This window comes from Amborella trichopoda, chromosome 1, assembly GCF_054954075.1.
Source record: "Amborella trichopoda isolate Santa Cruz 75 chromosome 1, AtrichopodaSantaCruz75HAP2 v2.0, whole genome shotgun sequence".
In the NCBI taxonomy this organism is placed as follows: Eukaryota; Viridiplantae; Streptophyta; class Magnoliopsida; order Amborellales; family Amborellaceae; genus Amborella; species Amborella trichopoda.
This window is the reverse complement of record NC_142336.1, coordinates 18133697-18148696: the sequence shown is the minus strand read 5'-3', so window position 1 is coordinate 18148696 and position 15000 is coordinate 18133697.

The window sequence follows — 15000 nt, the reverse complement described above, 5'->3', positions numbered from 1 at the left end:
CTTGCGTGTGGTGGTGATGCACTCCAAGATGCAACATTGTGCACTGAGGTGGTTTGGGTCGTGTTGAGGCCAAATATATGCTAGTTTGACCCCCAACAGGTGTCACTCAGGAATGTCTGTTGTTTTAAGCCATGAAACATAATTGGGAAGGGTGGGAAACAGGTTGGGACGAGGCTGAGGTATGTGATTTGTGCTAGGCATGCTGCCTAGATGTGCTCTGTTAAGTCGCACAGCTCGTCGCCACGTGCATAGGAGCACACCTCGCTGCCCACCTGGCAAACTGCGTGGTTGTGCCTTGTTCGGGCAACCTGCAAGCCATCACGTCGCCGTGTGCCTAGGCGCACACGATGAAGAGCTCAACCCAAACTACGTAAGGTTGCCTTGTTCGGGCCGACCTATGGACCCTAGATGCGCTGTTCCATGACGCACACCTCAGTGCCCACCTGGCATACCTCGCCGGTGTTCTCAGCTCAGGCAACCCGTTGGCCTTCATCCCACCGAGAGCCTAGGTACACACCTCGGTGACCACCAGGCAAACTGCGTGGGTGTGCCTAGCCAGTCAGCCCGTACTCCTTCGCGATGCCTTTTGCCTAGCGGCACACCTTGGTGCCCTTCAGGCAAACTGCGTGGGTGTGCCTTGATGGGGCAACCCGTATGCCTCCGTGGCACGGAAGGCAAACTGCGTGGGTGTGCCTTGATGGGGCAACCCGTATGCCTCCGTGGCACCTTGTGCCTAAGCACACACCGCGGATCCCTCAACCCATACTGCAATGTTGTGCCTTACGTCAGTAGACTTGTGGTCCCTCGTTGCGTTGCGCCGAGGCAAACAACTTAGTGCTCACCACGCATACTGCATGGGTGTGCATTGCCTCGGCTGACTTGTATGCCGTGGACGCATTGTGCCCAGGCGCTGTGCGTAGTGCTCACCACCCATGCCGATTGGGTGTTCTCATCTCGGGCAACCTGGAGCCCATTGTTGCGTTCTGCCTAGCCACACACCATAGTGCACACATGGCATACTGCTTGGGTGTGCTTAGCTCGGCGACCGGCAGGCCCTCCCGACGTCGTGTACCTAGGTTCACACCTCGGTGTCCACCAGGCAAACTGTGCAGGTCTGCCTTGCTCGGGCTACTCGAATGCCATCTTGGCACCGTGTGCCTAGGTGCACACCATGGAGCTTTCAACCCATCTTGCGTGGGTTTGCCTAGCTCGTTCGTCCCACCTGCCCTCTAGGCTCCCTGCCTTCAACCTTGCGTGTGGTGGTGATGCACTCCAGGATGCAACATTGTGCACTGAGGTGGCTTGGGTCGTGTTGAGGCCAAATGTATGCTAGTTTGACCCCCACCAGAAGTCACTCAGGAATGTCTGGTGTTTTAAGCTATGAAACATAATTGGGAAGGGTGGGCAACAGGTTGGGACGAGGCTGAGGTATGTGATTTGAGCTAGGCGTGCTGCCAATGCGTGGGTGTGTCCTTCTCTTGCTTACCTGTGGACCCTCGATGCGCTCTGTCAAGTCGCACAGCTCGTCGCCACGTGCATAAGAGCACACCTCGCTGCCCCCCTGGCAAACTGCGTGGTTGTGCCTTGCTCGGGCAAACCTCAAGCCATCACGTCGCCGTGTGCCTAGGCACACACGATGAAGCCCTCAACCTAAACTTCGTGGGGTTGCCTTGTTCGGGCTGACCTATGGACCCTAGATGCGCTGTTCCATGACGCACACCTCAGTGCCCACCTGGCATACCTCGCGGGTGTTTTCAGCTCAGGCAACCCGTTGGCCTTCATCCCACCGAGGGCCTAGGCACACACCTCGGTGACCACCAGGCATACTGAGTGGGTGTGCCTGGCCGGTCAGCCCGTACTCCTTCGCGATGCCTTTTGCCTTGGCGCACACCTTGGTGCCCACCTGGCGAACTGCGTGGGTGAGCCTTGCTGGGGCAACCCGTATGCCTCCGCGGCACCCTGTGCCTAGGCACACACCACGGATCCCTCAACCCATACTGCAATGTTGTGCCTCACGTCAGCAGACTTGTGGTCCCTCGATGCGTTGCGCCAAGGCAAACAGCTTAGTGCTCACCACGCATACTGCCTGGGTGTGCCTTGCCTCGGCTGACTTGTATGCCGGGTACGCATTGTGCCCAGGCGCTCGGCTCGGTGCTCACCACCCATACCGAGCGGGTGTTCTCATCTCGGGCAACCTGGAGCCCATCGTTGCATTGTGCCTAGCCACACACCTTAGTGCACACATGGCATACTGCTTGGGTGTGCTTAGCTCGGCGACCGGCAGGCCCTCTCGATGCCGTGTACCTAGGTGCACACCTCGGTGTCCACCAGGCAAACTGTGCAGGTGTGCCTTGCTCGGGCTACGCGAATGCCATCTTGGCACCGTGTGCCTAGGTGCACACCATGGAGCTTTCAACCCATCTTGCGTGGGTTTGCCTAGCTCGTTCGTCCCACCTGCCCTCTAGGCTCCCTGCCTTCAACCTTGCGTGTGGTGGTGATGCACTCCAGGATGCAACATTGTGCACTGAGGTGGCTTGGGTCGTGTTGAGGCCAAATGTATGCTAGTTTGACCCCCACCAGAAGTCACTCAGGAATGTCTGGTGTTTTAAGCTATGAAACATAATTGGGAAGGGTGGGCAACAGGTGGGGACGAGGCTGAGGTATGTGATTTGAGCTAGGCGTGCTGCCAATGCGTGGGTGTGTCCTTCTCTGGCTTACCTGTGGACCCTCGATGCGCTCTGTCAAGTCGCACAGCTCGTCCCCACGTGCATAAGAGCACACCTCGCTGCCCCCCTGGCAAACTGCGTGGTTGTGCCTTGCTCGGGCAAACTTCAAGCCATCACGTCGCCGTGTGCCTAGGCACACACGATGAAGCCCCCAACCTAAACTTCGTGGGGTTGCCTTGTTCGGGCTGACCTATGGACCCTAGATGCGCTGTTCCATGACGCACACCTCAGTGCCCACCTGGCATACCTCGCGGGTGTTTTCAGCTCAGGCAACCCGTTGGCCTTCATCCCACCGAGGGCCTAGGCACACACCTCGGTGACCACCAGGCATACTGAGTGGGTGTGCCTGGCCGGTCAGCCCGTACTCCTTCGCGATGCCTTTTGCCTTGGCGCACACCTTGGTGCCCACCTGGCGAACTGCGTGGGTGAGCCTTGCTGGGGCAACCCGTATGCCTCCGCGGCACCCTGTGCCTAGGCACACACCACGGATCCCTCAACCCATACTGCAATGTTGTGCCTCACGTCAGCAGACTTGTGGTCCCTCGATGCGTTGCGCCAAGGCAAACAGCTTAGTGCTCACCACGCATACTGCCTGGGTGTGCCTTGCCTCGGCTGACTTGTATGCCGGGTACGCATTGTGCCCAGGCGCTCGGCTCGGTGCTCACCACCCATACCGAGCGGGTGTTCTCATCTCGGGCAACCTGGAGCCCATCGTTGCGTTGTGCCTAGCCACACACCTTAGTGCACACATGGCATACTGCTTGGGTGTGCTTAGCTCGGCGACCGGTAGGCCCTCTCGATGCCGTGTACCTAGGTGCACACCTCGGTGTCCACCAGGCAAACTGTGCAGGTGTGCCTTGCTCGGGCTACGCGAATGCCATCTTGGCACCGTGTGCCTAGGTGCACACCATGGAGCTTTCAACCCATCTTGCGTGGGTTTGCCTAGCTCGTTCGTCCCACCTGCCCTCTAGGCTCCCTGCCTTCAACCTTGCGTGTGGTGGTGATGCACTCCAGGATGCAACATTGTGCACTGAGGTGGCTTGGGTCGTGTTGAGGCCAAATGTATGCTAGTTTGACCCCCACCAGAAGTCACTCAGGAATGTCTGGTGTTTTAAGCTATGAAACATAATTGGGAAGGGTGGGCAACAGGTTGGGACGAGGCTGAGGTATGTGATTTGAGCTAGGCGTGCTGCCAATGCGTGGGTGTGTCCTTCTCTGGCTTACCTGTGGACCCTCGATGCGCTCTGTCAAGTCGCACAGCTCGTCCCCACGTGCATAAGAGCACACCTCGCTGCCCCCCTGGCAAACTGCGTGGTTGTGCCTTGCTCGGGCAAACTTCAAGCCATCACGTCGCCGTGTGCCTAGGCACACACGATGAAGCCCCCAACCTAAACTTCGTGGGGTTGCCTTGTTCGGGCTGACCTATGGACCCTAGATGCGCTGTTCCATGACGCACACCTCAGTGCCCACCTGGCATACCTCGCGGGTGTTTTCAGCTCAGGCAACCCGTTGGCCTTCATCCCACCGAGGGCCTAGGCACACACCTCGGTGACCACCAGGCATACTGAGTGGGTGTGCCTGGCCGGTCAGCCCGTACTCCTTCGCGATGCCTTTTGCCTTGGCGCACACCTTGGTGCCCACCTGGCGAACTGCGTGGGTGAGCCTTGCTGGGGCAACCCGTATGCCTCCGCGGCACCCTGTGCCTAGGCACACACCACGGATCCCTCAACCCATACTGCAATGTTGTGCCTCACGTCAGCAGACTTGTGGTCCCTCGATGCGTTGCGCCAAGGCAAACAGCTTAGTGCTCACCACGCCTACTGCCTGGGTGTGCCTTGCCTCGGCTGACTTGTATGCCGGGTACGCATTGTGCCCAGGCGCTCGGCTCGGTGCTCACCACCCATACCGAGCGGGTGTTCTCATCTCGGGCAACCTGGAGCCCATCGTTGCGTTGTGCCTAGCCACACACCTTAGTGCACACATGGCATACTGCTTGGGTGTGCTTAGCTCGGCGACCGGCAGGCCCTCTCGATGCCGTGTACCTAGGTGCACACCTCGGTGTCCACCAGGCAAACTGTGCAGGTGTGCCTTGCTCGGGCTACGCGAATGCCATCTTGGCACCGTGTGCCTAGGTGCACACCATGGAGCTTTCAACCCATCTTGCGTGGGTTTGCCTAGCTCGTTCGTCCCACCTGCCCTCTAGGCTCCCTGCCTTCAACCTTGCGTGTGGTGGTGATGCACTCCAGGATGCAACATTGTGCACTGAGGTGGCTTGGGTCGTGTTGAGGCCAAATGTATGCTAGTTTGACCCCCACCAGAAGTCACTCAGGAATGTCTGGTGTTTTAAGCTATGAAACATAATTGGGAAGGGTGGGCAACAGGTTGGGACGAGGCTGAGGTATGTGATTTGAGCTAGGCGTGCTGCCAATGCGTGGGTGTGTCCTTCTCTGGCTTACCTGTGGACCCTCGATGCGCTCTGTCAAGTCGCACAGCTCGTCCCCACGTGCATAAGAGCACACCTCGCTGCCCCCCTGGCAAACTGCGTGGTTGTGCCTTGCTCGGGCAAACTTCAAGCCATCACGTCGCCGTGTGCCTAGGCACACACGATGAAGCCCCCAACCTAAACTTCGTGGGGTTGCCTTGTTCGGGCTGACCTATGGACCCTAGATGCGCTGTTCCATGACGCACACCTCAGTGCCCACCTGGCATACCTCGCGGGTGTTTTCAGCTCAGGCAACCCGTTGGCCTTCATCCCACCGAGGGCCTAGGCACACACCTCGGTGACCACCAGGCATACTGAGTGGGTGTGCCTGGCCGGTCAGCCCGTACTCCTTCGCGATGCCTTTTGCCTTGGCGCACACCTTGGTGCCCACCTGGCGAACTGCGTGGGTGAGCCTTGCTGGGGCAACCCGTATGCCTCCGCGGCACCCTGTGCCTAGGCACACACCACGGATCCCTCAACCCATACTGCAATGTTGTGCCTCACGTCAGCAGACTTGTGGTCCCTCGATGCGTTGCGCCAAGGCAAACAGCTTAGTGCTCACCACGCATACTGCCTGGGTGTGCCTTGCCTCAGCTGACTTGTATGCCGGGTACGCATTGTGCCCAGGCGCTCGGCTCGGTGCTCACCACCCATACCGAGCGGGTGTTCTCATCTCGGGCAACCTGGAGCCCATCGTTGCGTTGTGCCTAGCCACACATCTTAGTGCACACATGGCATACTGCTTGGGTGTGCTTAGCTCGGCGACCGGCAGGCCCTCTCGATGCCGTGTACCTAGGTGCACACCTCGGTGTCCACCAGGCAAACTGTGCAGGTGTGCCTTGCTCGGGCTACGCGAATGCCATCTTGGCACCGTGTGCCTAGGTGCACACCATGGAGCTTTCAACCCATCTTGCGTGGGTTTGCCTAGCTCGTTCGTCCCACCTGCCCTCTAGGCTCCCTGCCTTCAACCTTGCGTGTGGTGGTGATGCACTCCAGGATGCAACATTGTGCACTGAGGTGGCTTGGGTCTTGTTGAGGCCAAATGTATGCTAGTTTGACCCCCACCAGAAGTCACTCAGGAAAGTCTGGCGTTTTAAGCTATGAAACATAATTGGGAAGGGTGGGCAACAGGTTGGGACGAGGCTGAGGTATGTGATTTGAGCTAGGCGTGCTGCCAATGCGTGGGTGTGTCCTTCTCTGGCTTACCTGTGGACCCTCGATGCGCTCTGTCAAGTCGCACAGCTCGTCCCCACGTGCATAAGAGCACACCTCGCTGCCCCCCTGGCAAACTGCGTGGTTGTGCCTTGCTCGCGCAAACTTCAAGCCATCACGTCGCCGTGTGCCTAGGCACACACGATGAAGCCCCCAACCTAAACTTCGTGGGGTTGCCTTGTTCGGGCTGACCTATGGACCCTAGATGCGCTGTTCCATGACGCACACCTCAGTGCCCACCTGGCATACCTCGCGGGTGTTTTCAGCTCAGGCAACCCGTTGGCCTTCATCCCACCGAGGGCCTAGGCACACACCTCGGTGACCACCAGGCATACTGAGTGGGTGTGCCTGGCCGGTCAGCCCGTACTCCTTCGCGATGCCTATTGCCTTGGCGCACACCTTGGTGCCCACCTGGCGAACTGCGTGGGTGAGCCTTGCTGGGGCAACCCGTATGCCTCCGCGGCACCCTGTGCCTAGGCACACACCACGGATCCCTTAACCCATACTGCAATGTTGTGCCTCACGTCAGCAGACTTGTGGTCCCTCGATGCGTTGCGCCAAGGCAAACAGCTTAGTGCTCACCACGCATACTGCCTGGGTGTGCCTTGCCTCGGCTGACTTGTATGCCGGGTACGCATTGTGCCCAGGCGCTCGGCTCGGTGCTCACCACCCATACCGAGCGGGTGTTCTCATCTCGGGCAACCTGGAGCCCATCGTTGCGTTGTGCCTAGCCACACACCTTAGTGCACACATGGCATACTGCTTGGGTGTGCTTAGCTCGGCGACCGGCAGGCCCTCTCGATGCCGTGTACCTAGGTGCACACCTCGGTGTCCACCAGGCAAACTGTGCAGGTGTGCCTTGCTCGGGCTACGCGAATGCCATCTTGGCACCGTGTGCCTAGGTGCACACCATGGAGCTTTCAACCCATCTTGCGTGGGTTTGCCTAGCTCGTTCGTCCCACCTGCCCTCTAGGCTCCCTGCCTTCAACCTTGCGTGTGGTGGTGATGCACTCCAGGATGCAACATTGTGCACTGAGGTGGCTTGGGTCGTGTTGAGGCCAAATGTATGCTAGTTTGACCCCCACCAGAAGTCACTCAGGAAAGTCTGGTGTTTTAAGCTATGAAACATAATTGGGAAGGGTGGGCAACAGGTTGGGACGAGGCTGAGGTATGTGATTTGAGCTAGGCGTGCTGCCAAAGCGTGGGTCTGGCCCGCTCTGGCTTACCTGTGGACCCTCGATGCGCTCTGTCAAGTCGCACAGCTCGTTGCCCACCTGGCAAACTGCGTGGTTGTGCCTTGCTCGGGCAACCTGCAAGCCATCACGTCGTCGTGTGCCTAGGCGCTCACGATGAAGCCCTCCACCCAAACTTCGTGGGGTTGCCTTGTTCGGGCTGACCTATGGACCCTAGATGCGTTGTTCCATGACGCACACCTCAGTGCCCACCTGGCATACCTCGCGGGTGTTCTCAGCTCAGGCAAACCGTTGGCCTTCATCCCACCGAGGGCCTAAGCACACACCTCGGTGACCACCAGGCACACTGTGTGGGTGTGCCTAGGCGGTCAGCCCGTACTCCTTCGCGATGCCTAGGCGCACACCTTGGTGCCCACCCGGCGAATGGCGTGGGTGTGCCTTGATGGGGCAACCCGTATGCCTTTGCGGCACCTTGTGCCTCGACGCACACCGCGGATCCCTCAACCCACACAGCAATGTTGTGCCTTACGTCAGCAGACTTGTGGTCCTTCGATGCGTTGCGCCGAGGCAAACAGCTTAGTGCTCACCACGCATACTGCATGGGTTTGCCTTGCCTCGGCTGACTCTTATGCCGTGGACGCATTGTGCCCAGGCGCTCGGCTTTAGTGCTCACCACCCATACCGAGCGGGTGTTCTCATCTCGAGCAACCTGGATCCCTTCGTTGCGTTGTGCCTAGCCACACACCTTAGTGCACACATGGCATACTGCTTGGGTGTGCTTAGCTCAGCGACCGGCAGGCCCTCCCGATGCCGTGTACCTAGGTGCACACCTCGGTGTCCACCAGGCAAACTGTGCAGGTGTGCCTTGCTCGGGCTACGCGAATGCCATCTTGGCACCGTGTGCCTAGGTGCACACCATGGAGCCTTCAACCCATGTTGCGTTGGTTTGCCTAGCCCGTTCGTCCCACCCCCCCTCGAGGCTCCCTGCCTTCAACCTTGCTTGTGGTGGTGATGCACTCCAGGATGCAACGTTGTGCACTGAGTTGGCTTGGGTCGTGTTGAGGCCAAACGTATGTTAGTTTGACCCCCAACGGGTGTCACTCAGGAATGTCTGGTGTTTTAAGCCGTGAAACATAATTGGGAAGGGTGGGCAAACAGGTTGGGACGAGGCTGAGGTATGTGATTTGTGCTTGGCGTGCTGCCAAAGCATGGGTGCGGCCTGCTTTGGCTTTACCGTGGACCCACGATGCGCTCTGTCATGTCGCACAGCTCGACGCCACGTGCCTAGGAGCACACCTAGCTGCCCACCAGGCAAACTGCGTGGTTGTGCCTTGCTCGGGGAACCCGCAAGCCATCACGTCGCCGTGTGCCTAGGCGCAATGGACGAAGCCCTCAACCCATACTGCGTGGGGTTGCCTTGTTCGGGCTGACCCGTGGACCCTAGATGCCTTGTTCCATGGCTCACACCTCGGTGCTCTCCTGGCATACCTCGCGGGTGTTCCCAGCTCAGGCAAACCGTTGGCCTTCATCCCACCGAGGGCCTAGGCACACACCACGGTGACCACCAGGCACACTGCGTGGGTGTGCCTAGGCGGTCAGCCCGTACTCCTTCGCGATGCCTAGGCGCACACCTTGGTGCCCACCTGGCTAATGGCGTGGGTGTGCCTTCATGGGGCAACCCGTATGCCTCCGCCGCACCTTGTGCCTCGGCGCACACCGCGGATCCCTCGACCCATACTGCAATGCTGTGCCTCACGTCAGCAGACTTGTGGTCCCTCGATGCGTTGCGCCGAGGCAAACAGCTTAGTGCTCACCACACGTACTGCATGGGTGTGCCTTGCCTCGGCTGACTTGTATGCCGTGGACGCATTGTGCCCAGGCGCTCGGCTCAGTGCTCACCACCCATACCGAGCGGGTGTTCTCATCTCGGGCAACCTGGAGCCCATCGTTCCGTTGTGCCTAGCCACACACCTTAGTCCACACATGGCATACTTGCTTGGGTGTGCTTAGCTCGGCGACCGGCAGGCCCTCTCGATGCCGTGTACCTAGGTGCACACCTCGGTGTACACCAGGCAAACTGTGCAGGTGTGCCTTGCTCTGGCTACGCGAACGCCATCTTGGCACCGTGTGCCTAGGTGCACACCATGGAGCCTTCAACCCATGTTGCGTTGGTTTGCCTAGCCCGTTCGTCCCACCCCCCCTCGAGGCTCCCTGCCTTCAACCTTGCTTGTGGTGGTGATGCACTCCAGGATGCAACGTTGTGCACCGAGTTGGCTTGGGTCGTGTTGAGGCCAAACGTATGCTAGTTTGACCCCCAACGGGTGTCACTCAGGAATGCCTGGTGTTTTAAGCCATGAAACATAATTGGGAAGGGTGGGCAAACAGGTCGGGACGAGGCTGAGGTATGTGATTTGTGCTTGGCGTGCTGCCAAAGCATGGGTGCGGCCTGCTTTGGCTTTACCGTGGACCCACGATGCGCTCCGTCATGTCGCACAGCTCGACGCCACGTGCCTAGGAGCACACCTAGCTGCCCACCAGTCAAACTGCGTGGTTGTGCCTTGCTCGTGCAACCCGCAAGGCATCACGTCGCCGTGTGCCTAGTCGCACACGACGAAGCTCTCAACCCATACTGCGTGGGGTGGCCTTGTTCGGGCTGACCCGTGGACCCTAGATGCCTTGTTCCATGGCTCACACCTCGGTGCTCTCCTGGCATACCTCGCGGGTGTTCCCGGCTCAGGCAAACTGTTGGCCTTCATCCCACCGTGGGTCTAAGCACACACCTCGGTGCCCACCAGGCATACCGCGTGGGTTTTCCCAGCCGGTCAGCCCGTACTATCGCGACGCCTTTTGCCTTTGCGAACACCTCGGTGCCCAATTGGCAAACTTCGTGGGTGTGTCTTGATGGGGCATCCCGTGTGCCTTCGCGGCACCGTGTGCCTTGGCCCACACAGCGGAGCCCTCAACCCATACTGCAATGTTGTGCCTTACCTCAGCAGACTTGTGGTCCCTCGATGCGTTGTGCCGAGGCAAACAGCTTAGTGCTCACAACGCATACTGCGCGGGTGTGCCTTGCCTCGGCTGACTTGTGGACCGTCAACGCGTTGGGCACAAGCGCCGAGCTAAGTGTTCACCACCCATACCGCGCGGGAGTTCTTATCTCGGGCAACCTGGAGCCTATTGTTGCGTTGTGCCTAGCCACACACCATAGTTCACACGTCTTACTGCTTGGGTGTGTTTAGCTCGGCGACCGGCAGGCCCTCTCGATGCCGTGTACCTAGGTGCACACCTCGTTGTCCACCAGGCAAACTGTGCAGGTGTGCCTTGCTCGGGCTACGCGAATGCCATCGTGGCACCGTTTGCCTAGGTGCACACCATGGAGCCTTCAACCCATGTTGCGTGGGTTTGCCTAGCTCGTTCATCCTACCTGCCATCGAGGCTCCCTGCCTTCAACCTTGCGCGTGGTGGTGATGCACTGTATGATGCAATATTGTGCACTGAAGTGGCTTGGGTAGTGATGAGGCCAACTGTATGCCAGTATGACCCCCAACAGGTGTCACTCAGGAATATCTGGTGCTTTAAGCCATGAAACATAATTGGGAAGGGTGGGAAACAGGTTGGGACGAGGCTGAGGTATGTGATTTGTGCTAGGCATGCTGCGAAAGCGTGGTTGTGGCCTGTTTTGGCTTGACCGTGGACCCACGATGCGCTCTGTCATGTCGCACAGCTCGACGCCACGTGCCTAGGAGCACACCTAGCTGCCCACCAGGAAAACTGCGTGGTTGTGCCTTGCTCGGGCAAGCCGCAAGCCATCACGTCGCCGTGTGCCTAGGCTTACACGACGAGGCCCACAACCCGTACTGCGTTGGGTTGCCTTGCTCTGGCCGACCCATGCACCCTAGACGCGCTATGCCGTGGCGCCCACCTCGTTGCCCGGGTGGCATACCTCGCGGGTGTTCCCAGCTCAGGCAACCCGTTGGCCTTCATCCCACCGTGGGCGTAGGCACACACCTCGGTGCCCACCATGCATACTGCGTGGGTGTGCCTAGCCGGTCAGCCCGTACTCCTTCGCGATGCCATATGCCTAGGCGCACACCTCGGTGCCCACCTGGCAAACTGCGTGGGTGTGTCTTGATAGGGCAACCCCTACGCCTCCGCGGCACCGTGTGCCTAGGCGCACACCGCGGAGCCCTCAACCCATACTGCAATGTTGTGCCTTACCACGGCAGACTTGTGGTCCCTCGATGCATTGTGTCGAGTCAAACAGCTTATTGATCACCACGCATACTGCACGTGTGTGCCTCGCCTCGGTTGACTTGTGGACCGTCGACGCTTTGTGCCTAGTCGCACAACTTAGTGCTCACCACCCATACCGCGCGGGTGTTCCCTGCTCTGGCAACCTCGAGCCCATTGTTGCGTTGTGCCTAGCCACACGCCTTGGTGCACACATGTCATACTCCTTGGGTGTGCTTAGCTCGGCGACCGGCAGGTCCTCGCCATGTCGTGTACCTAGGTGCACAGCTCGGTGTCCGGTAAACTGGGCAGGTGCGCCTTACTCGGGCCACGCGTTTGCCATCGTGGCGCCTTGTGCCTAGGTGCACACAATGGAGCCCTCATCCCATGCTGCGTGGGTTTTGCCTAGCTCGTTCATCCCACCGGCCCTCGAGGTTCCCTGCCTTCAACCTTGCGTGTGGTGGTGATGCACTCTAGGATGCAACATTGTTCACTGAAGCGGCTTGGGTCGTGATGTGGCCAAATGTATGCTAGTTTGACCCCCAACAGGTGTCCCTCAGGAATGTCTGGTGTTTTAAGCCATGAAACATTATTGGGAAGGGTGGGAAACGACAGGTTGGGACGAGGCTGAGGTATGTGATTTGCGCTAGGCTTGATGCTAAAGCGTGGGTGTGGCCTGCTCTGGCTTACCCGTGGACCCTCTATGCGCTCTGTCATGTCGCACAGCTCGACCCCACGTGCCTTAGGAGAAAACCTCGCTGCCCACCAGGCAAACTGCGTGGTTGTGCCTTTCTCGGGCAACCCGCAAGCCATCACGTCGCCGTGTGCCTAGGCGTACACGACGAAGCCCTCAACCCATACTGCGTTGGGTTGCCTTGCTCTGGCCGACCCATGCACCCTAGACGCGCTATTCCATGGCGCACACCTCGGTGCCCACGTGGCATACCTCGCGGGTGTTCCCAGCGCAGGCAACCCGTTGGCCTTCATCCCACCTCGGGCCTAGGCACCCACCTCGGTTCCGACCAGGCATACTGCGTGGGTGTGCCTAGCGGGTCAGCCCGTACTCCTTCGCGACGCCCTTTGCCTAGGCGCACACCTCGGTGCCCACCTGGCAAACTGCGCGGGTGTGTCTTGATAGGGCGACCCGTACGCCTCCGCGGCACCGTGTGCCTATGCGCACACCGCGGAGCCCTCAACCCATACTGCAATGTTGTGCCTTACCTCGGCAGATTTGTGGTCCCTCCATGCATTGTGCCGAGGCAAACAGCTTATTGCTCACCACGCATACTGCACGTGTGTGCCTCGCCTCGGCTGACTCGTGGACCGTCGACCCATTTTGCCTAGGCGCACATGTTAGTGCTCACCACCCATACCGCGCGGGTGTTCCCAGCTCCGGCAACCTGGAGCCCATTGTTGCGTTGTGCATAGGCACACCGCTTGGTGCACACATGGCATACTGCTTGGGTGTGCCTTGCTCGGCGCCCGATAGGCCCTCGCGATGCCGTGTACTTAGGTGCACACCTCCGTGCCCACCAGGCAAACTGTGCTGTTGTGCCTTGCTCGGGCTACGAGTAGAGGCCAACGTGGCACAGTGTGCCCAGGTGCACACCATGGAGCCCTCAACCCATGCTGCGTGGGTTTGCCTTGCTCATTCATCCCACCGGCCCTCGAGGGTTCCCTGCCTTCAACCTTGAGTGTGGTGGTGATGCACCCTAGGATGCAACATTATGCACTGAAGTGGCTGGGGTCGTGATGAGGCCAAATGTATGCCAGTTTGACCCCCAACAGGTATTGCTCAGGAATGTCCGGTGTTTTAAGCCATGAAACATAATTGGGAAGGGTGGGCAACAGGTTGGGACGAGGCTGAGTTATGTGATTTGTGTTAGGCGTGCTGCCAAAGCGTGGTTGTGGGCTGCTCTGGCTTACCCGTGGACCCTCGATGCGCTCAGTCAAGTCGCACAGCTCGACGCCACGTGCCTAGGAGCACACCTCGCTACCCACCAGGCAAACTGCGTGGTTTGGCCTTGCTCGGGCAACCCGCAAGCCATCACGTCGCCGTGGTGCCTAGGCGCACACGACGAAGCTCTCAACCCATACTGCGTGGGGTTGCCTTGCTCGGGCTGACCCGTGGACCCTAGATGCGCTGTTCCAAGGCGCACACCTCGGTGCCCACCTGGCATTCCTCGTGGGTGTTCCCAGCTCAGGCAACCCGTTGGCCTTCATCCCACCGTGGGCCTAGGCACGCACCTCGGTGCCCACCAGGCATACTGCGTGGGTGTGCCTAGCCGGTCAGCCCGTTCTCCTTCGCGACCCCGTTTGCCTAGGCGCATACCTCGGTGTCCACCTTGCAAACTGCGTGGGTGTGACTTGATGGGGCAACCCTCACGCCTCCGCGGCGCCGTGGTCCTAGGCGCACACCGCGGAGCCCTCATCCCATACTCCAATGGTTTTCCTTACCTCGGCTGACTTGTGGTCCCTCGATGCGTTGTGCCGAGGCACATAACTTAGTGCTCACGACGCATACTGCACGGGTGTGCCTCGTCTCGGCGTACTTGTGGACCGTTGATGCATTGTGCCTAGGCGCACAGCTTAATGCTCGCCACCCATACCGCGCGGGTGTTCCCAGCTCGGGCAACTTGGAGGCCCTTGTTTCGTTGTGCCTAGGCACCCACCTGCGAGCACACCAGGCGTACATTTTGGGTGTCCCTATCTCGGCGACCGGCAGGGCTTCACGATGCCGTGTACCTAGGTGCACACCTCGGCGTCCACCAGCAAAACTGTGCGGGTTTGCCTTGCTCGGGCTACGCGTAGGCCAACGTGGCACCGTGTGCCTAGGTGCACACAATGGGGCCCTCAACATATGCTGCGTGGGTTTGCATTGCTCGTTCATCCCGCCGGCCCTCGAGGCTCCTTGCCTTCAACCTTTCGTGTGGTGGTGAGGCACCCAAGGATGCAACATTGTGCATTTAGGTGGTATGGGTCGTGATGAGGCCAGATGTGGGTTAGTTTGACACCCAACAGGTGTCACTCAGGAATGTCAGGTGTTTTAAGCCATGAAACATAATTGGGAAGGTTGGGCACCAGGTTGGGACGAGGCTGAGGTACGTGATTTGGGTAAGGCGTCATGCCAACGCGTCGGTGTGGGCCTGCTTTGGCT